Source organism: Ictidomys tridecemlineatus, chromosome 10 (genome assembly GCF_052094955.1).
Source record: "Ictidomys tridecemlineatus isolate mIctTri1 chromosome 10, mIctTri1.hap1, whole genome shotgun sequence".
In the NCBI taxonomy this organism is placed as follows: Eukaryota; Metazoa; Chordata; class Mammalia; order Rodentia; family Sciuridae; genus Ictidomys; species Ictidomys tridecemlineatus.
In genome coordinates, this window is record NC_135486.1 from 87520720 (window position 1) to 87548682 (window position 27963).

General features: G+C 37.7%; 1 long non-coding RNA gene across 4 annotated transcripts in view; it reads left to right on the forward strand.

The window, feature by feature from the left end:
* The first annotated feature begins 939 nt into the window (after nucleotides 1-939).
* Nucleotides 940-27963, forward strand: part of LOC144367375 (uncharacterized) — an 81039-nt gene continuing 54015 nt past the window's right edge. For 3 of the 4 annotated variants that reach the window (XR_013426705.1, XR_013426702.1, XR_013426704.1), the window contains exons 1-4: nucleotides 940-1267; nucleotides 9035-9134; nucleotides 11987-12188; nucleotides 14687-14869. This is a non-coding gene — a long non-coding RNA (uncharacterized LOC144367375). Of the gene's footprint in view, nucleotides 1268-6028; nucleotides 6377-9034; nucleotides 9135-11986; nucleotides 12189-14686; nucleotides 14870-27963 lie in introns of those variants that run through there. The other variant, XR_013426703.1, reaches the window with a different exon arrangement.

The following is a 27963-nucleotide window of genomic DNA, read 5'->3' on the forward strand; positions in this document are numbered from 1 at the left end:
AGTGGAAGCGATCCTGGGCTGGGCCTGACAATCCTACTGGTGGAGGGATGAAACCAGGCTACACTGGGCCACAGCACCAGTGCATCTGGGAAGGGCCTGAGCTCAGGCAGGTATCTCTGGACCTTTATTTTATTCATTTGTTTTAGGTGGTACTGAGAATCAAAGCTAGTGCCTCACATGTGGGAGACAAGAGTTCTATCACTGAGTCACAACCCCAGCCCCATTTGCTTCTTGTTGACCTTTAATCATGCCATCATTTGGTTCTATATTGTTTGTTCATTCATGCATTTAAATTTTAACAAGTAGTTATTATGTGATATCACCTGCAATGCTTCTCAAGCTGGCCCCAAATGAGACCTTGATCCTCAGCAGGATTGCATCCCACACATCCATGTCACCTCTGGCATAGGTGCAGTAGAGAGATACTTAAGACATGGTCCATGACTCTCAACTTTAGGGACAAATTGTTTGGAGAGGTAAAGGATAAGTACTCATAAGAGATCCTGAAGAATGCAGAGCAGGTATGTTTTTGAATGAATAAGGATTTATGTATTGATAAAGTTTGTTTATTTCCTTTTTGCTGGCGTTCATGTATCTGTAATTTGTTTTTTTCTTTTTCTTTTTAGAATGGGGATCGAACCTATGGCTTTGGGATGTGAAGCAAGTGCTTTACAGCTTTGCCATTGAGCCACTTCCCACCCCATTCATTCATTGTCAGTGTGGGAATTTGGGGCTGTTTTTTATGAATGAATCTACTATGAATATTAATATAAGACTGACCAATGGCGTTTGTGTGTCTCCAACCCAATTATCATAACTTTGGGCCAATAGCATTGGTACTTCTTTCAAGTCCTAATTAGCATAAGTTTGGACCAATAGCATTGGACCAAGTGCTATATAAACCCCTTAGAGGCTGTTCTGAGGAGGAGAAGCTGCCAAGGTCCTCAAGGTTGCTGAGCTGGAGTTCGCTGGAGTTTCTGGAGTTTCACCGGAGTTTCGCCTGAGGAGTTCCGCTGGAGTTCCGCCAAGTTCCACCGACATTACAGCCTGCTTTGGTTCCGGGAGATGACTCTTTGACAAAAGAGACTGCAGAAAGAAGAAGAAATGGTTGAGGATCTGCTGAGGTCTGCTGCAACGCTGGATGGAATGGCCCGCCATGAGGAGCTAGGACCCCTCTCTGCTGCAGAGGCCTCCCCGCCCCGCGCGCACAGTCTCCTACCTGCCAGCAGAAGCCATGGAGGTTCATCTTAAAACTCCGGTTTCAAAGGTATTGTTATAAGTTAGATAATTAGCGTCTAAATATTGAAATTTGTTAATTTTAATTTCTAGTAGTGAAAATTATGAGATTCATAAAGAATATATTATTTCCCACAGTTCTGGACGTCAGAAGCAGGAAAAGTCTGTCTCAATAGTTGTGTCATCATTTGGCAGAAAAGTGGGAGAGACTAAACCCACTCTTAAAAGCTTTTTTATTTTTTTCCATCCATTTGAAGTTGATTTCAGTGCTATAGAAATGTTTAAAGGAACCTAGGAAATGTTTCATTTCATTAATTTTCATTTATTGGTTGCTTTAGTTATAAAATCAGTTTTTTTCATTTTTAAAGTTATTAATGAACCATTTATTTTATTTTATTTATATGCAGTACTGAGAATTAAACCCAGTGCCTCACACATGCTAGGCAATTTTTCTACCACTGAGCCAAAACCCTGGTCCATAAAAGTCATTTTTATACAATCCATATTTGTATGATTATACCTTATCTCTTTAGAGTTGCATTCTTAGGATGTACATGGTGGTGGGATTCACTGTGTTGTTTCCATGTATATACACAGGAAAGCTGCGTTAGAGTCTTTCCACTAACTTTCCTTTGCTTATGCCTCCTTGTTTTCCTCCATTCCCCATTGTCTAATCTACTGCACTTCTGTTCCCATCACCCATCCTGTTGTGGGTTCGCTTCTACATATCAGATAAAACATTTGTCTTTGTTTTTTGTAAACTGGCTTAGCTTCAGTTATCATGATTGTCTCTAAGTGGATCCATTTATGGGCAGATATTGTAGTCATATTTTTTTCGTGCAAATTGATATGTTTTCTTTAATCTACTTATAAAAAAACTTGTTCTAATTCTACATGACCATAGAACTTTGACATATCATACATAAATGTAGTATGATTTCTCATGCTTCTGGTTGTGCAGAATGTAGCATCACACCAGTCATGTAATTGTATATTACTTTAGATGATTATGTGTGATTCATTCTACTATCCATTTTACTCATTATACTTCTTCCCCTCTCTTCACTCCTCTATTCAATCTAAAGCAAATGTATTCTTCCATACCCGCCCCCCTTACTGTGATTAGCATAAGCATATCAGAAAACACTTTCAACCTTTGTTTTTTGGGGATTGGCTTATCAGTTAGAATGATAAGCTCCATCCATTTACCAGCAAATGCCATAATTTTGTTCTTCTATAAGGCTGAGTTGTATTCTATGTGTGTGTGTGTGTGTGTGTGTGTGTGTGTGTGTGTGTAAAATTGTTTTTTTTGTGTGTATGTATATGTGTGTGTATATATATATACATACACACACACACACACACACACACACACACACATATATATATATACTCGTACACAACACATTTCATTTTCTTTATCCATTTATCTGTTGAAAGGCACCTAGGTTAGCTCCATAGTTTAGCTGTTATGAGGTGATCTGCTGTAAACATAATGTGGCTGTTTCATTGTAATATGCTGATTTTAAGTCCTTTGGGTATAAAATGAGGAAAGGGATAGGTGTGTCAATTGTTGCTTCCATTCCACGTTTTCTGAGGAATCTCCATACTGCTTTCCATAATGTTTGCACCAATTTTCACTCCCATCAGCAATGTGTGCATGCACCATTTTCCTCACATCTTTGCCAACATTTACTGTTATTTGGTAGTTGTATTCTTGATAATCATGTTTTTTCTGGGGTGAGAAGAAGTCTTGGAGTAGTTTTGATTTGCTTTCCTCTAATGACTAAATGTTGAACATTATTTCATGTATTTGTTGCTTCTTCTGTGAAGTGTCTGTTCAGTTCCATAGCCCATTTATTAATTTGGTTCTTTGGTTTTTTGAGTTCTGCATATATCCTGGAGATTATTGATCTATCTGAGGTGCATGTGGTGAAGATTTTCTCCCATTCTGTAGGCTCTCTTTTCACATTATTGATTGTTTCCTTTGCTGAGAAGATGCTTTTTAATTTGAATCTGTCTGGTTTATTGATTCTTGAATTACATTTTGGAATGTAAGATTCTCGTTAAGGCTGTTAGATGTTAGGCTGACATGGTGAAGATTTTGGCCTACTTTTTCTTCTATTAGGCACAGGAGGTATGTTCTAGTGCCCAAGTCTTTGATCCATTTTGAGTTGAGTTTTTTTCAGAGTGAGAGGGGTTTACTTTCTTTTTGTTATATGTAGTTTTCCAATTTTCCCTGCAACATTTGTTGAATAGGCTTTCTTTTATCCAATGTATGTTTTTTGGTGCCTTTGTCTAGTAAGAGATAACTGTGTTTTTGTGAGTTTGTCTCTGTGTCTTCTATTCTGTACCATTCATGGGTCTACACGTCTGTTTTGGTGCTGATACAATGCTATTGTTGTTATTGTGGTGTGAACGTCTAGTGCGTTCGGGTCCCTGGGTAAGGGTCACGAAATCACCGGGACACAGGGGATGCAGAGCCAAGGCAGCAATTGCAACTGCATGCTGAGGTTTATTTGCAAGTTTCTTTTATATTCTTCTTCTAACAAAGCAAGCAATTCTTCAGTAATATTTCATCTACATTGCCCAAATATCATGTCTCAGCGGGTACACAGAGCTAAATTCAGATTGTTCCTGTTCATTTGATAAGTACCCTCCCAAAGTTCTTTGTAGACATTATCTAATCCCTGAATGTACTGTTCCCAGGTCCAGTATGCAGGAAGCTTCTTCCTCTAGGCCAAACCATGCAGAAGCTTGTGTCTTGCGATAAGGGGAAGAGAACTTTTCCTCCTCCTAGCGAGGCATGCCTCAGCTGACCTAAATCACAGCCACAGCTTCTTGCAAAGTGTCAGGCTGAGGGAGCTAAACTTTGCACACTTAAACCCCAACATTGTGGCTCTGTAGTACAGTTTAAGCTATACTATTATTATGTGTCCTACTTCACTTATCTTGCTAAGGATTGCTTTGGCTATTCTGGGTCTCTTACTTTTCCAAATGAATTTCATGACTGCTTTTTCTAGTTCTGTGAAGAATTGTCATTGGGATTTTTTTATATGAATTGCATTAATGTTCATGCCCAAGTACAAATTAGTTAAAACTATAAAAAAGAATCCTGGATCAACATTGACCTGACAGCTATCTGGTTACAGGTATCTGTTGACTCAGGAGCTGTAACCTGCACACTCGGTGGTGGCTAAGCTGAGGTTACTCCGCATTTCAGCATTAACAGCATCTTAGAGTTGAGTCTACTCTGCATGTTGGTGTTGAGGTCTGGGTACAGTTATGCTTTGCTACCACACAACCAGGGATACTTCGCTGGTTTTTTTTTTTAATTTTAAATATGTCTGAAAATTTCTTTGGGTCCTTTATTCACTTTGCTTGATCAAATTTTGTGTTCTAGGCACTATCTTAGGTGTGGAGTACAGAGTGAATAGGCCAAGTCTGAGTCTCCATGGAAGTTAATGAAGTTAGTAAGACGATTATAGCATCTATCTCACTGTTACTGTGAAGCCTAGAAGAGAGTATGTCTGTTCATAACTGCAGTGCTGAGGACTGTAATATTGTTGAGGAAAATCGCAGATGAATTCAACAGGCATCACCTTGTTTTTGTCTGGGAAGTATTGTAAAGTTGTTACTTTTTCTATAATAAAAACAGACATTTAACACAGTTTGTATCTGAAGTCTGTGAACTTCAGGGATCCCTCTGGGCTGCCTGTCTGCAGGTCAGACACACAGTTCTGTGCTGACTCAATGCAGGTTTGGAGACCCTTGAAGCTTCTTTTATAACCATGAGAGCCTGTGCTTCATAGTCAGCAGGCCAAGTAGGGGTCTCCAGGTCAAGTGGATCGCACATCCCTATGGTGCTGACTTCCCCCAATCAGTTCATCTCCTGCCTTCACACACTCACTGACTGCCAATTAGCTGGATGGGTCCTATTCCATAATGGAAATTTTATATCCTTTGCATTAATTGTCCAGAGATTTTGGGTAGAGACCTGGCCTTTCCTAATCCCCAGAACTATCTCTGTGTCCTCTTCACAGGGTCCTGTTATTACTGGCTGTGAGCATGCTTTGTGCAGATGGTGGTGTACTGCAAGCTCATGTTACATTCATTTTGTGTCCTCTTCCTTATAGCACTTAACAAGGTGATTGGAGTTGGAGTAGGGATAGGGGAGTTGGCCTGAAAAATGACCCTAAACTTTATGAACATAGTTAGGGAAACCTAGGGGTGGGGGGTGATGATAGTATGGAGAGAGTCTAATTCCTCCTAGGGAAACACATGCACAGTGAAACTTCACTTAAAGTAAAGTGTCATGCTGCACTCCAAAATCAAGCAATTCTGGATGGATTTCAGAGAGTTTAAAAAATGAGGGGAAAACAGAACTAGAAGATAAAATTGAATAGTTTTTCAGTTTCTGCTAGGGAGCCGGTTATCACTGTCAGACCACGCTGTGCTCTAGCCGGGGATCATGAATATCACATGAAGTGAGAGATGTACAAGCACATCCCCAGTTACTTGTGTTGTTGTGACACAGAACATTTCCTTAATCTTTGATGAGGGAAAAAAGACATATTACCTTTAGAATATCACTCCTAATGAATGCTGTTAGGGCTGTTCTGCTTCAGATGTTAAAAACCTGGGCTTTGTGCAGAGGCATCTAGATTTTAAGAAAAAGGCTAAGCAGAAGAGAGAGACACACATATAAAATCAGTTGCAGAACAGGACTCTACTGTGACTATAAATGTTGAGTGACTACTTCTGGTTCTTTTTTTTTAATATTTATTTTTTCTTTTTTTTTTTTAATATTTATTTTTTAGTTCTCGGCGGACACAACATCTTTGTTGGTATGTGGTGCTGAGGATCGAACCCGGGCCGCACGCATGGCAGGCGAGCGCGCTACAGCTTGAGCCACATCCCCAGCCCTAATATTTATTTTTTCACTTGGACACAATAGCTTTGTTTATTCTTATGTGGTGCTGAGGATCAGACCCAGGGCCTTGAACATGCTAGGCAAGCACTCTACCACTGAGCCACAACCCCAGCACTGGTTCTGTGTTTTCAGTATCTGTTGTGCGTCTTCTCCTGGTGCTCTTTAACTGATAAGCTTTTGACATTGGCCTGCATGAGGACACCACAGGTGAGGACTTGGGGACAGTGGAGAGCCTGGCTGGGGTTGGGTTGGATGATTGTATAAGATGCCATTGGAGATACGTTAGAACAGTGTCCTTGGGGTAGAGTCAGGAAAAAATTCTTTCTTACTTGACATTTTGATAGAGTGCGGAAGTGTCTATTTTTACTAATGTAATTAGTTGAATATTCAAGCTAGGTTTCAAACTCTATTCTTTCATGAGTTTGGAGGGGAAAACTAGTACTTACTATCCAGCTTACTGGTTGTTCACTGGTTAGTTTATAAAATATAACCACATATCTCTCATTTTAATCAGATTTTAAGGATACACATGTAAGATACTCAATGTCAACATTCAAACAAAGAGTAGAGAATGAAAATCTCCTTCATTTCTCTGCCCGTAGGGCATTGTGTTGAATATCTATCTAAGGACATGTGCATTTCCATGTTTTTGAAACAAAAAGGTATATATTAACACACTTTTTCTTTTGGAAAGTCAAAATAAGAGAACTCTTCTCAGTTCTCTGAGGACTTTACACTTATTTTATAAACCTCTGTACAGTTTGGCTGTTTAATATTTTACAAAGAGTTTGCATGACTTTTGTAATTAAAAAACATGAGACCAAGTAGAAAAAAGAATGGGAGGAAGTAGTCCAACATTGTTCCTTTTAGGAGAGGACTCAGTCCATTCTCTCACTCATTCCAGAAATGCTTTCTGGTAGGTTCTGGGTTTAGCTCTATGGTGGAACATTTGCTCAGTGTTTGAAAAGTCCTGGGATCAGTCCCTGGTGCTGTTGAAATAAACAAAGCAGAACCATAGCACACATTCTGGAATGATATTGGACAGTAGTGTGAGTCTTGGTACCAGTTATGTTTGATATTTTTCAATAAGCTAGAAGAAAACGGTCCACATGTTTTCACCATAAACAAACAGGAAATGTTTGAGGATGTAGGTGTTTTTTAACCTAATGTGACCATTGTACATCATTTGCATGTATCAAAATATCACATGGTACCCTGTTAGTATGTATAATTTTTACATTTTATACATCATGTAGCTATACATTTAAAAGAGTTTCCCATATTCTCTAAATTCATAAACAACAAATGGACAAATAGCTATATTTATGAACCTAATTAATACATTCTGAGAATGCCAGGCTTTCTCATTTTTTTTCATTTTCTATAGGCTCAGTAATTCTTCTGTATTTTATTAAGGTTTTATTTTTCTCACTTAATATATTTTAGCACATTACTAAATGTGCTAATATGGTTCCTGTTCAGAAGACAGGAAGGGGATTAGGGTGATTAGGCCGGTGATTTATTTTGTTGTGGAGCAGTGACTGGCAAATAGTAGTTACTGTAAATGTTTGTGTGAGTGAGTGAAAAACTATCTACAACTCTAAAAATGTGTACGTGATGAATAAAGATAAGGAATTCTTCCAGGTGGCCTGCAATTAAGATTGTGTAAGAAAATTAGCTTGAGGCACAAGCTACATATTAACTATAAGGATTCTTAAGAAATATTGTTGGATTAGTCATTTATTCATTCATGCAGATTATGTTGAGTGGCTACAGTATGCTGTTGGGAGCTGGGAAGACCACAGTGAATAAAATATTGCAAAGTTCCAGCTATTAGGGGCCTTTCATTATAGTATCCATGGGTTAGGAAGAAGAAATGTGTTATAGAAAAGTAAAAAAAAAACTGTGGAAGGGGAAAGATGATAATTGTTAGCTAATAGATATGGAGAGAACCTCCCTCCAGGTCTTGGCAGATTGAAGGATGATGTGCCTACACTCTAATCTCAGCAGTAATGCTGAAGTAGGATAAATGCACCTGGTCTGTGGTTATGCTTGACTCATTTAGAAGATGTTATTTGATTTAATGTGTAACTGGGCCTTTTCACAATCTTTCCTTATATAGTAGGAATCCTTTTATACTATGAGATTAACAGAAACTACATTTTAAAAAATATTTTTTTACTTGTAGATGGAGATAATACTTTTATTTGTTTGTTTATTTATTTATTTTTATGTGGTGCTGAGGGTCGAACCCAGTGTCTCTTGTATGTGAGGCAAGTACTCTGCCACTGAGGCACACAGTCCCATCCCCAGAAACTACATTTTAAAACAACAATAAAGCAAACAAAAATGGGACAGAATGGTAAGATTGTAGATGACAACACTTGACATTCTTTTTTGAATACGTATCTCAAACCTGGGAGAGCAAAATAATCATAATGGAAACTGTCACATTGCAAAGTCCTTCTGATACTAAAGTCACACCAAGCTAGATGCTATTATAGAAGAGCAATGTGAACAGGGAATGACATGTGATTGCATAGAGTGAAATCAGGTCTGGGTGGCTGCTAGATTTGGTCTTATGTGAATTTATATAAATATTAAATAGTTTTTAGTGGGGGAAAGGGAGAGATTCCAACCTTCTCAAAATGTTGTACCCACTTTCTATCAGAAGAAACTTTGCATTTCCGTATGTCTTATTGTAAGCTAAATTGGCTAAGTTCTTTAGATTTTCATGATCTAAGAGAGAAATTTGCATAAAAATTTTACATTTCTGAAGTTATGTTAATGGAATCAGTGGCAAATAAAATGGATTATAAGTTAAAAGACAACTTCTCAGTGTTTCACTCTCCTGTCACTCTGCAGATGAGGCCTGTTGGTGGACTTGAAGCAGTGATCAGAAGGAGAGAAACTATAGGTTGGAGTTGATCTCCTCCTAGTTAGCGAGTCCTTTGAGCAATACTTGGTAAGTGTGCACCGTAGGACCATGGGCTTAGTGTTGTGATAAAGGACAGTACAATGAGATGGTCTCTTTAGGGTTTATACTGCCAATTTTCTGGGAAAGTTGCTGTTGCACAAGCCCGTACTTCTACGTGATGAGTTATTAACAATGAGTAGGAGAGGGAAGTAGCCTGAGTGGAAGTGCTTACCGGGTCTTTCAAGCAGCCTTCCTCATGCACTTGATTGAAGTGTATGTTCATGGTCCTGAGAGCACACCTGTGCCTGGATTCTTCTATGAATAGAATGTCAGCTCAGTATTGTCAGGAGTTCCAGTCCCTGGTCTTTATTTTATGTTCAATGTAAAGGCTATATTAACAAGATTGTGATTACCTATTTTTATATTCATGAAAGAAAATTATTACATCAGGAAAGCTTGCCATGTTAAGGAGAAATAGAGAAAGTATAGGGGCCAGAAATGGGAAAATGAAGGGAAAAATTTGTTTAATTATTTGAGGATTTTGACTTTTTTTGATAAGGGAATTATGTATTTAATTTGACTTATTTAGTAAGTTGTAGTTTTGTTTAACAACAATCCTATGGGTAAATTCACCGAATATTGAAATCCATGGAACTGTAAAGGATTCCAGTGCAAAACATTCTTTTATTTTAAGGTTGAAAAGAAATTAAACATAAAATGGGACATTGTGAGCTTTGCATGAATACCCACATGAAATATCTGGGTTGTCGTGGGTGATTTCAGAAATAGAACACATTGAAAACACATGAATTCGAGAGAGTGCATTGCCAGTGACATGAATCAAAATGTTGTTTGTGTGTACCTAAGTAGGAATGAGTCGGCATTTATATGCTCTATAAATGTGGAACTAGGGTGGCTTTGAGGTAGCTGTAAGTGTCTTGGGTTACCAGCACCTTCAGTTCCAGTTTTCAAAAGTTTCTAGGAAGCATGGCTTTGTTTTCCTGTCTCTATGGAGAAAGGTGATGATGAAGACAGGGAAACTATAACAGTGCTCTGTGTCACAGGCAGGGACTGTTAAGTTAAAAGGAGCATCTGCTGGTGCACAGCTGCTGGAAGGCCTGAGCATTTCTGTGCTCATTTCCCCTAGCTGATGTTCATGGAAACAGTCACCATGCCAAATTCTGAAAGAGTGCAGGTGTGCAGCTTATAAAATAAGAATCTTTCAAGTCCTTGTTATGTGCATGTGTGTTGCAAGGTGATGCATTTATTTGCTCAGAAGATGTACAGTTGAGATGGAATTATCTTTGGAAACCAGTTGAAGTGGAACTAATTCATGGAAATTTCCATATACAAATTCTACATGTATCATATTTTGACTTTGATTATGAGTCTTCATTTGTTGTTGTACAACTTATATTTTTCACTATATAACAGAGTTTATTTGACAGGGTATTATTCACCAAAGGAATGGAAACTCAGAAGCCAAGGCTTCTAATGTCAATCCTGCAGCTAACTAACTACCTGAGCAAGTCATGTCACTCCTTGAACTCCAGCTTCCTTGCTTATAAAGTGAGGTTATTTGCAATAACAGAATGTAGAGCCAAGATGATGAGAAGAGGCAGTGTCATAATGATTTTGTATAAAAATTTAAATACATACAGGCAAACAAAATAACAGAGAAGTAGCATGATGCAAAATTCATTGTTCACCATCAACAATTCTCTCATTTTGTTTCTATGGCACTTTCATCTTTCTGCCCCTTCATAGTAGCTTCTGGTTGTTCCTTATTTGCATTTAGTAGGGGCAACTTTCTGTACATTTCAACATCAAAGCTTAGCTGTAGAGTTTTGACAGATGGTTGCACTGGGGCTTCCCAGACACATACCTCCATGTGAGACATTTCCATTTTCCGTAAATTTCCCCAAGAAAGTTGCCAAGCGTTCCCTCCCAAATTTACCCCTGCATCTTTGACCAGAGAGATTTTTTCACACCTGATTCATAGAAGTTATAAGTTTTGCATCCTTAGGAAAACTGATGTTATTTTTATATATACCTAGTCTCTGGCTAATCTGATTTTACTTGGCTTTTTAAAAGTTAGCAACAATTGGTGAATTTTTTTCAATTACAGGAGATAAAAATTATGTTTCAGGGTCTTTGTTTCATTGATAAATAAGTTACCCATATACCCAACTGTTGAAAAATCCCTACATTCATAGAATAAGCCGTAGTTGACCATAACGTGTTATTTTGAAATACTACTAGATTTGTATGTATTTATTTTATTCAGAATTATTGACTATATTCATAAGGAAAATTAAATGTTTTATTCATGGGTAATTATATTTGCATTTCATACCATTTTCATATGTTATGAAATGTCATTTTTCTTTGATACTGAGTTACCTTGTTGGAAGTGTCCCAGCAGGAGGGCAAACTCTCAGGCTCATTGAACTGTGCACTTCAGATTTATGCACTTACCTCTCCTAATGTTACTGTTTCATAGAAAGTTTAAACCAGAGTCTAATAGAAGAGCTAACAAAAATATTTGGTTTTGAACTTCAAGGCTTCAGAAGCATTGCTCGGTGCTTGGTGATTGGTCAGCCTCTTGGGAACTGCTGTGAAGCCTGTGATGCTGTAGGAGTGGAGGCAAAGTGTAATCTCCCCTTTGAAGCTTGTTCATAGTTTTCTGAGGCCAGAGATCATTTGTTGAATGTAGATATGTGGAAATTCCCTGCTGTTTGTTTTATTCAATATTTATTGAATCATTTTGTAAAATAATAACTGAATGAATATATTTAAAGCTAGTTTGTACAAGGTGCTGTGTGTGTTATTTAATCTGAACACAAATGGTATTGGGATGCCTCCACCTACCTTTTGATTCTGTTTCTGTTACTGTTCAGTGATTTCAGAGCACATCATGTTGACACTGGCTTGGAAAGGGGATTCCTGGAATGAAGGCATCACTTCTGCATTCTTACAGGCTATTATGCACCACGAAGGCCACCTGGATGACAGCTTAAACTTTTCTAGATCTCATCATGAAGAAACATGCACTCCCCAAGTCATCTGGAGCAATGTCTCACTTTTCATTGGATTTATAAGGTACTTTTGCTTTTATTGTCCTGGTAATTTGATATTTCATTTTCATTTTTTTTTCTGTGTTTACAAGTACTGAATTTCAAAGTGTAAAAATACATTGAGGGAGTTCAACAGAACACAATACAAAATGCTACTTAGATAATTGTGTTTTTCTTTTAAGTAAAGGATAAAGGAATGTGCTTTTAAAAGTTGTGCATGTAATTTGTAATTGAGAGCTACAGGTTGGGATTACTCAGCAACTTGTTTTTGTGTAAGCCTAACTTAATTCCCTTTTGCAGAGAGAATAATGAAGACTTACATGCTTTTGAACTACATTAAAAAAATAGTGGTTCATGTAATAACTGATTTTTCCACCTGAAGATTGAAACAGTTGCATATCTACACACAAAATCAAACATGTGGCCAAAGTGTTTTCTGATACCAATATATTAGTACACCATGTCATCTGTACAGGATGGATATCATCTATCTCTTGAAATTTGCAAATTTCATGAGAGGAAAATATTTTTGAAATATGCACTTTTTTTAAAGTTTTCTTTTAACATTTTATTTTATTTAATTATTTTTATGTGATGCTGAGGATCCAACCTAGGGCCTCACATGTGTGAGGCTAGTGCTCTACCACTGAGCCACAACCCCAGCCTGAAATATGCACTTTTTATATATACATATAATTCAGTATAATGAAGATGTTAAAAAAGGTATACATTTTAACAAGTTTGCACATATATCTTGATTCTATAATTTGCTTTTGGATATTTGGGGAATGGATATTTATGTTTATATTTTTAAATTTTGTTGATGTATTCTACTTGCTAATGTTTCTACAAGTCTATTATGAGGTTTTTGTTAATTACTTGTCATATATAAATTACAAATATTTTCTACAATGTATTAGTTTGGAAAAAAACTTTAAAGTATTTTCTCAAAATAGCTAAATTAATAAATTATGTTTGCTTTCAAATGTAAGAAAGATCTTTCCTATCCAATATTATATTACTATCCACTTAATCATTATCTGCTTTTATAAACCATCCCACTCAGGATGTGTGTGTGTGTATGTGTGTGTGTGTGTGTGTTGGGAGGACATTTATATGGCTGAAGAATGTGCATAGCATGCAGCTTCATGGTATCCTTAGTGCTTTTTCCATTTCTGTGCCTAATTTAAACCTTAAACTTCATCAGATGGAATAAGGCTTAGAGACTTAGAGATGGGGTAGGTGTCATTTTTATATTGTATTTATCATTTGTATTACTTATTAATTCCATTGCTTTATACGGTACTTCTTATAATAAATAGAAAAATTTATAGAAATTATGAAAGTGGAGAATAGAAATGCTATTGACAAAATTAGTATGGGATTTCATTCAAAAACTTTATAATACTTGCAGTTTTATTTTTTTTGACTTATGAAGGGGAAGTACCATATTTCAAAATGTAATTTGTAATTTGTAATTGAGAACTACAGTTATCTTCATGTAAATGATGATACACTTTAAATATTTTGAGCATTATAATGTATAAAGCTAAGTTAATTATTATTAATAAGCCTTTTATTATTTCTAAAATATGTTTTGATGTAGTCAGAAAAATTTAGTCAAAAATATTTTTTTCACTAAAATATTTTCATACAATTTTGTTGATGTAGAGTGCAAGAATTTGAATTATTTTTGAGCATTGAATTTTGTCATGACTAATGAGTATCACTGTATCAATTAGAATAGTGCTATTCTCCTATTTCTTTATGGTATCTTTTTTTGTGTGTGTGTGTGTGTGTCTGTCTGTTTGTGTGTTTTAATAGACTTTTTACCTTGGAATAATTTTATTTAAAAGCATCACATTTTACCGTGCTTTCCAGACACATTCTAAGCTGTAAGCTTTAAAACCAAGAATCTCAGTAAACTCAACAAATTATCATATTCTTATTCTCTTGCATTTTGCTCCAAAGGGGAGAAAATACACCTTAGTCATCTTTCTTAATCTAAGTTTTAGATTTGAAAGTATTTAAAAGCATTTCTTTTGGATAACAGAAAAACACCTTAATCTGTTCCATTTTTGGATTATCATCAATAGAACATATTTTTCAACTGCTAGGAATTAAACAGCATAGTAGCTGGTGTCAGTGATCAAAGTACAAACAACAAGAAAATGTCAGAATTATAAATCCTGGAAGATGTGGCTTCACTCCTTAAAGGATGTAGTGTTTTAAAACGAGTCTTAATATTGGTTGATTTCTAAATATTTAGACCACTAGTTTTGTCATCATTGGTCCTATGACTCTAGGCGAGAAGCTCCAGGTGGGGCTTTTATAATATGACTTGGAAATAGAGTTGGCTAATGGATGAGTTCATCCTTGCTGCTGGAGGACAGGAGGGCCTTCCTTCCATATGCCTTTCACAGTAGTAGAGGGAGCAAATAACTCTGTGAAGTTATCTGTAAATCAAAAGACAGTGACATAAAAGTGTGGGTCAGTGACAGCAGAGGTTTTCTGTGATTTCAGGAGCCTGGATGCTCTCATCAAGAAAGCGAAGGCTCCTGAAGCCAACCTGCCCATATAGTTGGTGAGCATGAGTCTGCAGGATATCAACTGTTACTTCCACCTCCTGATGAGCACTTGTAGCATGAGGACAAACTGAACAGGTTGCATGCCCTGAAGAATTGGCAGAACCTCTTCTGGGGAGAGGTGAGTCTGCCCATTTCTTCTTTGTTTTCTTGGGACAACAACTTCTTGGCGGTGGGGGAGATTCTCCTTTAATCTCCTTTAATTCCCCGTCTTTACACTTTGAGGTGGAAGGCAACAGGTATGCTACTGCACAGGAAAACAGGCCTAGGAGGTACATGGTCATTACTTTTATTTCTCTGTCAATGACTGTTAATTTTGCAGGATGAAATTTGCCATCACAAGGTATTGTGTTACCTTGTTTATTCATATTTAATGTATTCCTGGGATAGATTTTATATATCTTTTGGGATTGATTTCTCTTCTTGTGTTATGTGTGTGTGTCTTTTTTAGGGCATGACCTTCTCTTGCTAAAGTGTCTTCTGTCTGATTTTCTGTAGAAGTGAATGCCCATAAGTGGAAACTGAGTTCTGTCAGCTGTTTCTAATTGGGACCTGGTTATTCCTTCTAGGGTTTTGACTTTTCTATTATTTTTAACTAAGTTTGTGTACAGTTAATTTGGGTGTAGGTCAAGGTGAGCTGTCTCTTGTCTGGGTTTATTTCAGTGGCAGAGTTTATTCCCTATGAACTTGTACTTGGTTTGTAGATTCCTAGCACTGCACAGAAAAGGCAGGGAGAAAAAAAGCAACAAGTGAAGCAAAGAACATACAGCATTGAAATAAATACCCAATGCCTACTCCTATATAGACAGTGCTAACTACCCAGAAACAGTAATGGTGAGGTCACAAATTGCCAGCAGCAAAGACGGTAAATAGCTGTGGACAAGAATTGGCATTATAGTAAGCAGCAAGTGTCAGCTGTGCCATCCACACAATGAATAAGTGCAACAGCATGAATGGTTGGGGGCAGCAGTTACATGGAGCAAATAGTTCTAAAGATTATAAAAGTATAGTTCATTAAGAGAAAAGAAAATGTGATAGGAAGGTAAAAAAAACCTTTAGATGTTCAAAATGTGAGTGAGAGAACACAGATGTAGCAAGTGAAGGTTATCAGTATGCAGGAGAATAAATAGCAAATACAAAAAAAAAGAGGGGGGAAGAAAGAACAAGGGAATTTAGCTGTTATTGGGTGAAGGAGGAAGAGAAAGAAAAACAAGAAACAAGTAAACAAAAACAAAACAAAAATAAAATGTCATAACCCTCAAACAAAGCAAGGAAAAATAACTATTAAAAATGTTAGAGATTTAGGGCTGGGGTTGTGGCTGTAGAGGGTTCGCCTAGTTCTCTTGAGGCCCTGAGTTCCATCGTCAGCGTCACATAAAAGTAAATAAACAAAACAAAGTTGCTAAAAAATAATTTTCAAAAAAATATGCTAAAGATTTACCCTATGTACATGTATGAAGACACGAATGGTGTGACTCCACTTTGTGTACAACCAGAGATATGAAAAATTGTGTTCTAAATGTGTAATATGAATTGTAAAGCATTCTGTCATATAACAAATAAAAATAAAAAAGAAAAATGCTAAAGATGAGAAAAAAGAAATATGTCTCTGTATATGTACTATGAACCAATCAGTATAGCAGGAACACCAAGAAAAAAAAAAGGAAAAATATTTGAAATGAAAAGTGAAAGAATTGTCCCTACTAAGGTAGTTAAAATTGTTCAGGAATGATGGATTATCAATGCCTGTTCCCAAGGGTTTTCTCTCCATTTCTTGGACTTTTTACCACCTTAGAATGGCCCCCTTTTTTTTTTTTTTTTTTTTTTTTAGCTAAGCAAAAGATTTTATTTATTTTCTTTTTTTTCTTTTTCTTTTTTTTAATTGGTTGTTCACAACATTACAAAGCTCTTGACATATCATATTTCATACATTAGATTCAAGTGGGTTATGAACTCCCAATTTTTACCCCAAATGCAGATTGCAGAATCACGTTGGTTACACATCCACAATTTTACATAATGCCCTATTAGTAACTGTTGTATTCTGATACTTTTCCTATCCTCTACTATCCCCCCTCCCCTTCCCTCCCATCTTCTCTCTCTACCCCATCTACTGTAATTCATTTCGCTCCTTGTTTATTTTCCCATTCCTCTCACAACCTCTTATATGTAATTTTGTATAGCAATGAGGGTCTCCCTTCATTTCCATGCAATTTCCCCTTCTCTCCCTTTCCCTTCCATCTCATGTCTCTGTTTAATGTTAATCTTTTCTTTCTTTTCATTATCTGACATTCTGGCTTCTACTTGCTCCACTCTGTTAGTGATACTCTCATTTGAGTTTTTATTTGGTTTATAGTTTCCTTCATTTCTAGAATTATTGTTTGATTTTTTTATAATCTCTATCTCCTGATAAAGATGCTTAACTTCTTCTTTTATCTGTTTATGTAATTTGTTTTCAATGTGTTCTTTCACTGTTTGAATTTGCTGTCTCATATCCTCTTTAAGGTTCGATTCCATCTGTCTAAGTTGTTCATTGAGTTCTTTATATGACCATTTTTCTGCTGACTCTAGGTCCTCCTGAATAATTAGGCTGTCCTGCATTGTTTGTACTCCTTTTCTTCCTTGCTTTTTCATGCTGCTCATGTTACTTCTTGTTCTGTTTGACTGCTGAGTTACTGGTTACTCCTATAAATTTATTTGATGCTCAGGAGGAAAGGTGTTAGAAGGGAAGGGAAGAAGTCACTAAAGAGAGAATGAGAGTAAGCAGGTAGAATTCAAGGAAGGGGGAATAAGAAAATTGAAAAGAAATGAAAAGACAAAAGAAGAAAAAAAGTAGGAAATAAAAAAATAAAAAAAATAAAAAAAATAAAAAAATAAAAACTAAAATTAGAAGAAAAAAATTTAAAAAATTAAACAAAAAAATTTTAAAAGACAACAAGGAAGAAAAATGAAAATGAAAAAAAAACAAATAAAAAAAAATATAACTAATAAATGGAGTCTTAGAGTTTGTTTAACTTCTCTTCCAGTAGGTGGAGCTGTGCCCACCAGGCCAAGCTTCTCCTGTCAATACGCGGGAACCAATCACTGTGCAGCAGGTCCTCCTCCCAGACTGGGCGAGTCTCCAATCCTGAGTGCCTAGGGCCTCCTCTTGAGTCTAGTCACTTCCCCACTTTTCCTCTAGCCAGGCCCCTCTCACCGGTGACGCTCACCACAATACTGGCTACATGCCAGGTCTGCTGCTCCCGGGAACCCTGTTTTCATGAACGACTGGGCACACTCTCCCTGTTTGCCATTCCCTCAGACCCTAAGTTTGTAGAGCTTGGGGCTGAGAATCCTCAGCGAATTTTACTTGCCCTCCAGTAGCCACGCCCCCAGTAGCTGGTGCAAGAGACCTCAGTTGTCAGCACTGGTGGGAGCGGTAGCTGGGAGTTCCGTGCTGCGGGTCCTGTGCCACTTCTGTTTCCCTCGGTCTGGCTATTGTGCTCACTGGAGAGCTGTGAGGGGCCCTTAAGGTTTCCCCGATATGTGGAGAGGGAGGGCTAGGGGATTACACATCTGTAGCCGCATGTTTCAATGAAGTTATCTCCTTTGCCACAGTCTGGTGATGTCAGTTCTCTGCCATGGTGGTATCTCTTGCAAATGGCGACAGTTCGTTTTTCTTTGCTGGGTGACCAATGCAACGGGTGGGTCCTGACTGTCTCTCCCAAGCCCAGTTTAAATCCTGTGGCCACTACTTATGAAGGCTCGGTTGGCATTTACCTCCGTAGGATCAGAAGGGCCGACCAGTTGTTTCAGCAGGATGTATTAGTGCTGAGTCACAGCTGTTTGTCTGTGGGTAGCAGGCAAACGGGAGCTTGAATTCAGCTGATCCGGGCTCAGTGTGTGTTCTGAGAGGCCCAGACTGTTCGCCCCAGATCCACGTCAGCTCAGCATTGCCTAGTGATCCTGAGCAAACAGCATTTAGATTGTTTACGACTCCCTATGCCCGTGTAGCTGAAGAGGTCAGAGACTTGATCTCTCCGCGCCTGCCACCACGTTGGATCTCTTCTGGCCCCTTGTTTTTGTGTTGGCCAAGGAGCTTCTAGTTTGATTGGCCTTCCACTGAAGCTGGTTCTGATGACTCTCTTCTTTTATTATAATTAGTGTGATGTAGGAGATAGTGGGAAGAACTGTCTTTGGCATTTTGTACACAAAGACTGACCATCTGGATGCACTGCCAGGATGGGGCTGCGGCAGATTTCTGTGAGGGGTGTTCCATGTGTGGTGCTTACTTCTAATCAGGCCTCAGGGGCTTTGCTGGGTTTTGTCTGCTCTGGGGGAGATTAGATCAGCACATCCCTAGGGCCTGGCAGTTGCTGCTCTCTGCTGGGGGTTTGGATCTCAGGAGCCTCTCAAACATTCCACACATGGGGTGAGGGAGCCAGTCCTCTACCCCCTCTGCTCCCACCAATGCAGCCTTCCCAGGCTTAGTCCCAGAGAGTGTTCACACCTGCTTCCACTGGCCATGAAGTAGGACAGTTGAGGCTAGATAGTGAGGAATTAGCAGGAAGCAGGTTTATTGGTTGCTGCTAACTCCATAGTGGGGGCTTTCACCTAAATTCATTTGTCCATCTGAACCTCAAGTCCAGAATTCTTTAGAACTTTATACCCAGTGTGTAGGGAGGGGGAAGCTCAGAGGCTCCCAATTTGAAGGAGTCTATATAATAAAATATTTTTTCTTCTTTTACTGCAATGGGTAACTAACCCAGCCCTGAATACCAAAGACACTGAAAAAGTAGTGCTTGGGAAAGGGAGGGTTCTGCTCCCATTTCCCCACCAGCTGGTTTTCAGGGAAGCTAATCAGCACCATTCACTCTTATATTTTTTTATTGTAAAGGATTTTACCTAGTATCTAACTAGTCTCCTTTGAAGTGTAAACATCCCTGTGAAGGCTCCCAGCCCAAAACCTAGAGGCATTTATTGCACTCTGCTTTCTTTTTTCTTTCTTTATTTTATTTTATTTATTCTAATTTGTTATATATGACAGCAGAATGCAACTCAATTCATATTACACAAATAGAGCCGAAATTTTCATGTCTCTGGTTGTGCACAAAGTAGAATTGGACCACTCATGTTTTCATACATGTACTTAGGGTAATGATGTCCATCTCATTCCACCATCTTCCTACCCCTATGCCCTCTCCATTCACCTCCCTCCCCTTTGCCCTATCTAAAGTTTATCTATTCCTCCCATGCTGCCCACCCCATCCCATTATGAAACAGCATCCTTATATCAGAGAGCATTCTGCATTTAGTTTTTTGGGGATTGACTTACTTCACCTACCATTATATTCTCTAACTCCATCCATTTACCTGCAAATGCCATAATTTTCTTCTCTTTTAATGCTGAGTAATATTCCATTGTGTATATTTACCACATTTTCTTTATTCATTCATCTACTGAAGGGTATCTATATTGGTCTCACAATTTAGCTACTGTGAATTGTGCTGCTATAAACATTGATGTGGCTGTGTCCCTGTAGTATGCTGATTTTAAGTCCTTTGGGTATATACTGAGGAGTGAGATAGCTGGGCCAAATGGTGGTTCTATCCCCAGTTTTCCAAGGAATCTCAATAATGCTTTCACTTTTGGATGCATTAATTTGCAATTCCACCAGCAATGTATGATTGCCTTTTCCCCACATCCTTGCCAATATTTATTGTTGTTTGTATTTTTTTAATTGTAGATAGATCCAGTATCTTTATGTACTTATTTTTATGTGGTGCACATGTGCCTCATGTATGCAAAGCAGGTGGTCTACCACTGAGCTACAGCCATGGCCCTGTTGTTTGTATACTTGATAGCTGCTATTCTGACTGTAGTTAGATGAAATTTTAGGGAGGTTTTGATTTGCATTTTTCTAATTACTAGAGATTTTGAACATTTTTCATATTTGTTGATTTTTTTATTGGTTGTTCACAACATTACAAAGCTCTTGACATACCATATTTCATACATTAGATTCAAGTGGGTTACGAACTCCCAGTTTTTACCGCAAATGCAGATTGCAGAATTATGTCGGTTACACATCCACAATTTTACATAATGCCCCTTTAGTAACTGTTGTATTCTGATGCCTTTCCTATCCTCTACTATCCCCCCTCCCCTTCCCTCCCATCTTCTTTCTCTACCCCATCTACTGTAATTCATTTCTCTCCTTGTTTATTTTCCCATTCCCCTCACAACCTCTTATATGTAATTTTGTATAGCAATGAGGGTCTCCCTTCATTTCCATGCAATTTCCCTTTTCTCTCCCTTTCCCTCCCATCTCATGTCTCTGTTTAATGTTAATCTTTTCTTCCTGCTCTTCCTCCCTGCTCTGTTTATAGTTGCTCTCATTATATCAAAGAAGACATTTGGTATTTGTTTTTTAGGGATTGGCTAGCTTCACTAAGCATAATCTGCTCTAGTGCCATCCATTTCCCTGCAAATTCCATGATTTTGTCATTTTTCAGTGCTGTGTAATACTCCATGGTGTATAAATGCCACATTTTTTTTTTAATCCATTCATCTATTGAAGGGCATCTGAGTTGGTTCCACAGTCTAGCTATTGTGAATTGTGCTGCTGTGAACATCAATGTGGCAGTATCCCTCTAGTATGCTCTTTTAAGATCTTCAGGGAATAGTCCGAGAAGGGCAATAGCTGGGTCAAATGGTGGTTCCATTCCCAGCTTTCCCAGGAATCTCCATACTGCTTTCCAAATTGGCCGCACCAATTTGCAGTCCCACCAGCAATGTACAAGTGTACCCTTTTCTCCACATCCTTGCCAGCACTTGTTGTTGTTTGACTTCATAGTGGCTGCCAATCTTACTGGAGTGAGATGGTATCTTAGGGTGGTTTTGATTTGCATTTCTCTGACTGCTAGAGATGGTGAGCATATTTTCATGTACTTGTTGATTGATTGTATATCCTCATCTGAGAAGTGTCTGTTCAGGTCCTTGGCCCATTTGTTGATTGGGTTATTTGTTATCTTATTGCCTAATTTTTTGAGTTCTTTGTATACTCTGGATATTAGGGCTATATCTGAAGTGTGAGGAGTAAAAATTTGTTCCCATGATGTAGGCTCCCGATTTACTTCTCTTATTGTTTCTCTTGCTGTGAAAAAACTTTTTAGTTTAAGTAAGTCCCATTTGTTGATTCTTGTTATTAACTCTTGTGCTATGAGTGTCCTATTAAGGAATTTGGAGCCTGACCCCACAATATGTAGATCGGAGCCAACTTTTTCTTCTATCAGACGCAGAGTCTCTGATTTGATATCAAGGTCCTTGATCCATTTTGAGTTAACTTTTGTGCATGGCAAGAGAAAGGGATTCAGTTTCATTTTGTTGCATATGGATTTCCAGTTTTCCCAGTACCATTTGTTGAAGATGCTATCCTTCCTCCATTGCATGCTTTTAGCCCCTTTATCAAATATAAGATAGTTGTAACTTTGTGGATTAGTCTCTGTGTCCTCTATTCTATACCATTGGTCCACCTGCCTGTTTTGGTACCAGTACCATGCTGTTTTTGTCACTATTGCTCTGTAATATAGTTTGAAATCTGGTTTGGCTATACCACCTGATTCACACTTCCTGCTTAGAATTGCTTTTGCTATTCTGGGTCTTTTATTTTTCCATATGAATTTCATGATTGCTTTATCTATTTCTACAAGAAATGCCATTGGGATTTTGATTGGCATTGCATTAAACCTATAGAGAACTTTTGGTAATATCGCCATTTTGATGATGTTAGTTCTGCCTATCCATGAACAGGGTATATTTTTCCATCTCTAAGATCTTCTTCTACTTCTCTCTTTAGGGTTCTGTAGTTTTCATTGTATAAATCTTTCACCTCTTTTGTTAGGTTGATTCTCAAGTATTTTATTTTTTTTGAGGATATTGTGAATGGAGTGTTTTTCCTCATTTCTGTTTCAGAAGTTTTGTCGCTGATATACAGAAATGCCTTTGATTTATGTGTGTTGATTTTATATCCTGCCACTTTGCTGAATTCATTTATTAGTTCTAGTAGTTTCTTTGTAGACCCTTTTGGGTCTTCTAGGTATAGAATCATGTCTTCCACAAATAGTGATAATTTAAGTTCTTCTTTTCCTATTTTTATGCCTTTAATTTCTTTTGTCTAATTGCTCTGGCCAGTGTTTTGAGAACGATATTGAATAGAAGTGGTGATAGAGGGCATCCCTGTCTTATTCCAGATTTTAGAGGGAATGCCTTCAATTTTTCTCCATTCAGAATGATGCTAGCCTGAGGCTTAGCATAGATATCTTTTACAATGTCGAGGTAAGTTTGTGTTATCCCTAGTTTTTCTAATGTTTTGAACATAAAGGGATGCTGTACTTTGTCAAATGCTTTTTCTGCGTCTGTCGAGATGATCATATGGTTCTTATCTTTAAGTCTATTGATGTGGTGAATAACATTTATTGATTTCCGTATATTGAACCATCCTTGCATCCCAGGGATGAATCCTACTTGATCATGGTGCACAATTTTTTTGATGTGTTTTTGTATTTGATTTGCCAGAATTTTACTGAGGATTTTTGCATCTAGGTTCATTAGAGATATTGGTCTGTAGTTTTCTTTCTTTGAGGTGTCTTTGTCTGGTTTCGGAATCAGGGTGATGTTGGCCTCATAGAATGAATTTGGAAGAGCTCCTTCTTTTTCTATTTCCTGAAATAACTTGAAAAGTATTGATATTAATTCTTCTTTAAAGGTTTTGTAAAACTCCGCTGTATACCCATCCGGTCCTGGGCTTTTCTTGGTTGGTAGTCTTTTGATTGCTTCTTCTATTTCATCCATTGATATTGTCTGTTCAAATTGTGTGTATCCTCCTAACTCAGTCTGGGCAAATCATATGACTTAAGAAATTTATCGATGTCTTCACTATCTTCTATTTTATTGGAATATAGGTTTTCAAAATAATTTCTAATTGTCTTTTGTATTTCTGTAGCATCTGTTGTGATATTGCCTTTTTCATCCTGTATGTTAGTAATTTGAGTTCTCTCTCTTCTTGTCTTCGTTAGCATGGCTAAGGGTGTGTTGATCTTATTTATTTATTTTTTTGATGAACCAACTTTTAGTTTTGTTAATTTTTTCAATAGTTTCTTTTGTTTCAATTTCATTGATTTCCGCTCTGATTTTAATTATTTCTTGCCTTCTGCTACATTTGCTGTTGTTTTGCTCTTCCTTTTCTAGGGCTTTGAGATGAAGTCTGAGCTCATTTATTTGTTTGTTGTTTTCTTTTTTTGAGGAATGACCTCCAGGCGATGAATTTCCCTCTTAAATCTGCTTTCATTGTTTCCCATAGATTCTGATATGTTGTGTCTGTATTTTCATTTATCTCTAAGAATTTTTTGATTTCCTCCTTTATGTCTTCTGTAACCCATTGATGATTCAATAACATATTGTTCATTTTCCATGTGATGTAGGATTTTTCCTTCCTTCTTTTATCATTTATTTCCAGTTTCATTCCATTATGATCAGATAAAATGCATGGTATTATCTCCACCCCTTTATATTTACTGAGGGTTGCCCTATGGCATAATATATGGTGTATTTTTGAGAAGGATCCATGTGCTGCTGAGCAAACAGTATATCTACTTGATGATGGTTGATATATTCTATATATGTAAGTTAAGTCTAGGTTATTGATTGTGGTATTGAGTTCTATAGTTTCTTTATTGAACTTTTGTTTGGAGGATCTGTCCAATGGTGAGAGAGGTGTGTTGAAGTCACCCATAATTATTGTGTTGTGGTCTATTTTATTCTTGAACTTGAGGAGAATTTGTTTTATGAATGTCGAAGCACTATTATTTGGTGCATAAATATTGATAATTGTTATGTCTTGTTGGTGAATGGTTCTTTTTAACAGTATATAATGTCCTTCCTTATTCCTTTTGATTAATTTAGTCTTGAAGTCGATTTTATTCGATATGAGGATGGCCACCCCTGCTTGCTTACAAGGACCGTGTGCGTGGTATATTTTTTCCCATCCTTTCCCCTTCAGCCTGTGTATGTCTTTTCCAATCAGATGTGTTTCGTGGAGGGAGCATATTGTTGGATTTGTTTTTTTAATCCATAATACCAGCCTATGTCGCTTTATTGGAGAGTTTAAGACATTAACATTTAAAGTTACTATTTATATATGGTTTGTACTTCCAGCCATGTTTGACTGTTTATCCTTTTTTTAAAATTTATGATTGATAATTTTTCCCCCCTCCCTCTGTCTTTAGCAAGGCACTTCCCACTGATGGTTTTGGTTATTGTTTTTCATTTCTTCCTCATGTAATGTTTTGCTCAAGATGCTTTGCAATGCTGGTTTTCTGGCTACAAATTCTTTTAACTTTTGTTTATCATGAAAGATTTTTATTTCGTTGTCATACCTGAAGCTTAATTTCCTGGATACAGAATTCTTGGTTTGCATCCATTGTCTTTCAGTGTTTGAAATACATTTTTCCAGGACCTTCTTTCTTTCAGCGTCTGTGACGAACAATCCGTTGTTAACCTTATTGGTTTACCCCTGAATGTAATCTGCCTCCTTTCTCTTGTAGCTTTTAATATTTTCTCTTTGTTCTGTATAATGGATATCTTCATAACAATGTGTCTTGGCGTTGGTCTACTGTGATTTCGTATGCTCGGTGTCCTGTATGCATCTACAATTTGTATATCCATTTCCTTTTTTATTTCTGGAAAGTTTTCTGTAATTATTTCATTCAGCAGGTTACTCATTCCCTTGGTTTGAATCTGTATACCTTCCTCTATTCCGATGACTCTTCAGTTTGTTTTTTTTATGTTATCCCATATCTCTTGGATGTTTTTCTCATGATTTTTTTACCTGCCTTTCTGGGTTGGCTAGACTCTTTTCAAGATGATATATTTTGTCTTCATTATCTGACATTCTGGCTTCTACTTGATCCACTCTGTTAGTAATACTCTCATTTGAGTTTTTAATTTGGTTTATACTTTCCTTTATTTCTAGAATATTTGTTTGATTTTTTTATAATCTCTATCTCCTGATAAAGATGCTTAACTTCTTATTTTATCTGCTTATGTAATTCGTTTTCAATGTGTTCTTTCACTGTTTGAATTTGCTGTCTCCTGTCCTCTTTAAGGTTCCATTCCATCTGTCTAAGGTATTCCTTGAGTTCTTTATGTGACCATTTTTCTGCTGACTCTAGGTCCTCCTGAATATTTAGACTGTCCTGCATTGTTTGTACTTTTCTTCTTCCTTGCTTTTTCATGGTGCTCATGTTACTTCTTGTTCTGTTTGACTGCTGAGTTACTGTTTACTCCTATAAATTTATTTGATGCTTGGGAGGAAAGGTATTAGAAGGGAAGGGAAGACGTCAATAAAGAGAGAATGAGAGTAAGCAGGTAGAATTCAAGGAAGGGAGAATAAGGAAATTGAAAAGAAATGAAAAGACAAAAGAAGAAAAAAATAGGAAATAAAAAAAGAAAAAAAATTTTTAAAAATAATTATAATAAAAAAATAAAAACTAAAATTAGAAGAAAAAAATTTAAAAAAAATTAAAAGAATTAAAAAAACAACAAGAAAGAAAAATGAAAATAAAAAAAACCCAAATCAAAACAAACAAACAAACAAACAAAAACAACCTAATAAATGCAGTCTTAGAGTTTGATTAATTTCTCTTCCAGTAGGTGGAGCTGTGCCCACCAGGCCATGCTTCTCCTGTCAATATGCGGGAACCAACCACTGTGTAGCAGCTCTTCCTCCCAGACTGGGCGAGGAATCCTGAGTGCCTAGGGCCTCTTCTTGTGTCTAGTCACTTCCCCACTTTTCCTCTAGCCAGGCCCCTCTCCAGTGACACTCACCACAATACTGGCTACACGCCAGGTCTGCTGCTCCCGGGAGCCCTGTTTTCATGAATGACTGGGCACACTCTCCCTGTTTGCCATTCCCTCAGACCCTAAGTTTGTAGAGCTTGGGGCTGAGAATCCTCAGGGAATTTTACTTGCCCTCCGGTAGCCACGCCCGTGGTAACTGGTGCAGGAGACCTCAGTTGTCAGCACTGGTGGGAGCGGGTCCCGCGCCACTCCTGATTTCCTAAGTCTGGCTATTGCGCTCACGGGAGAGCTGGGAGGGGCCCTTAAGGTTTCCCTGATGTGTGGAGAAGGAAGGCTAGGGGATTACACACCTGTAGCCACTGGTTTCAGTGAAGTTATGTCCTCTGCTGCAGTCTGGTGACGTCAGTTCTCTGCCATGGTGGTGTCTCTTCCAAATGGCGACAGTTCGTTTTCCTTTGCCGGGTGACCAATGCAACTGATGGGTCCTGACTGTCTATTCTAAGCCCTGTTTTAATCCTGTGGCCACTGCCTATGAAGGCTTGGTTGGCATTTACCTCCAAAGGATCAGAAGGGCCGACCAGTTGTTTCAGAGGGATGGGTTAGTGCTGAGTCACAGCTGTTTTTCTGCGGGAAGCAGGCGAATGGGAGCTTGAATTCAACTGATCCGGGCTCAGTGTGTGTTCTGAGAGGCCCAGACTGTATGACCCAGATCCATGTCAGCTCAGCATTGCCTAGTGATCCTGAGCAAACAGCATTTAGACTGTTTACGACTCCCTATGCCTGCACAGCAGAAGAGGTCAGAGACTTGATCTCTCTGCACCCGCTGCCATGTTGGATCCCTCCCATATTTGTTGATTGATTGTATTTCATCTTCTGAGAAGTGTCTGTTAAGTTCCTTGGCCCATTTATTGATTGGTTCATTTGGGTTTTTGGGGTATTAAGATTTTTTACTACTTTATATATCCTAGAGATTAGTATTCTATCTGATGTGCGTGTAGTAAAAATTTTCTCCCATTCTGTAGGTTCTCTATTCACCTCACTGATTATTTTTTTTGCTGAGAAGAAGCTTTTTAGTTTGAATCTTTCCCATTTATATTGATTCTTGATTTTAATTCTTATGCTATAGGAATCTGATTAAGGAAGTTGGGGTCTAATTCAATATGATGGAGATTTGGGCCTACTGTTTCTTCTATTAAGTGTAGGGCCTCTGGTTTAATTCCTAGGCCTTTGATCCACTTTGAGTTGAGTTTTGTGCATGGGGAGAGATAGGGGATTAATTTGTTGCATATGATTTCCAGTTTTCCAGTTTGTTGAAGAGGCTATCTTTTCTCCAATATATGTTTTTGATGCTTTTGTCTAATATATGTTTATGCCGG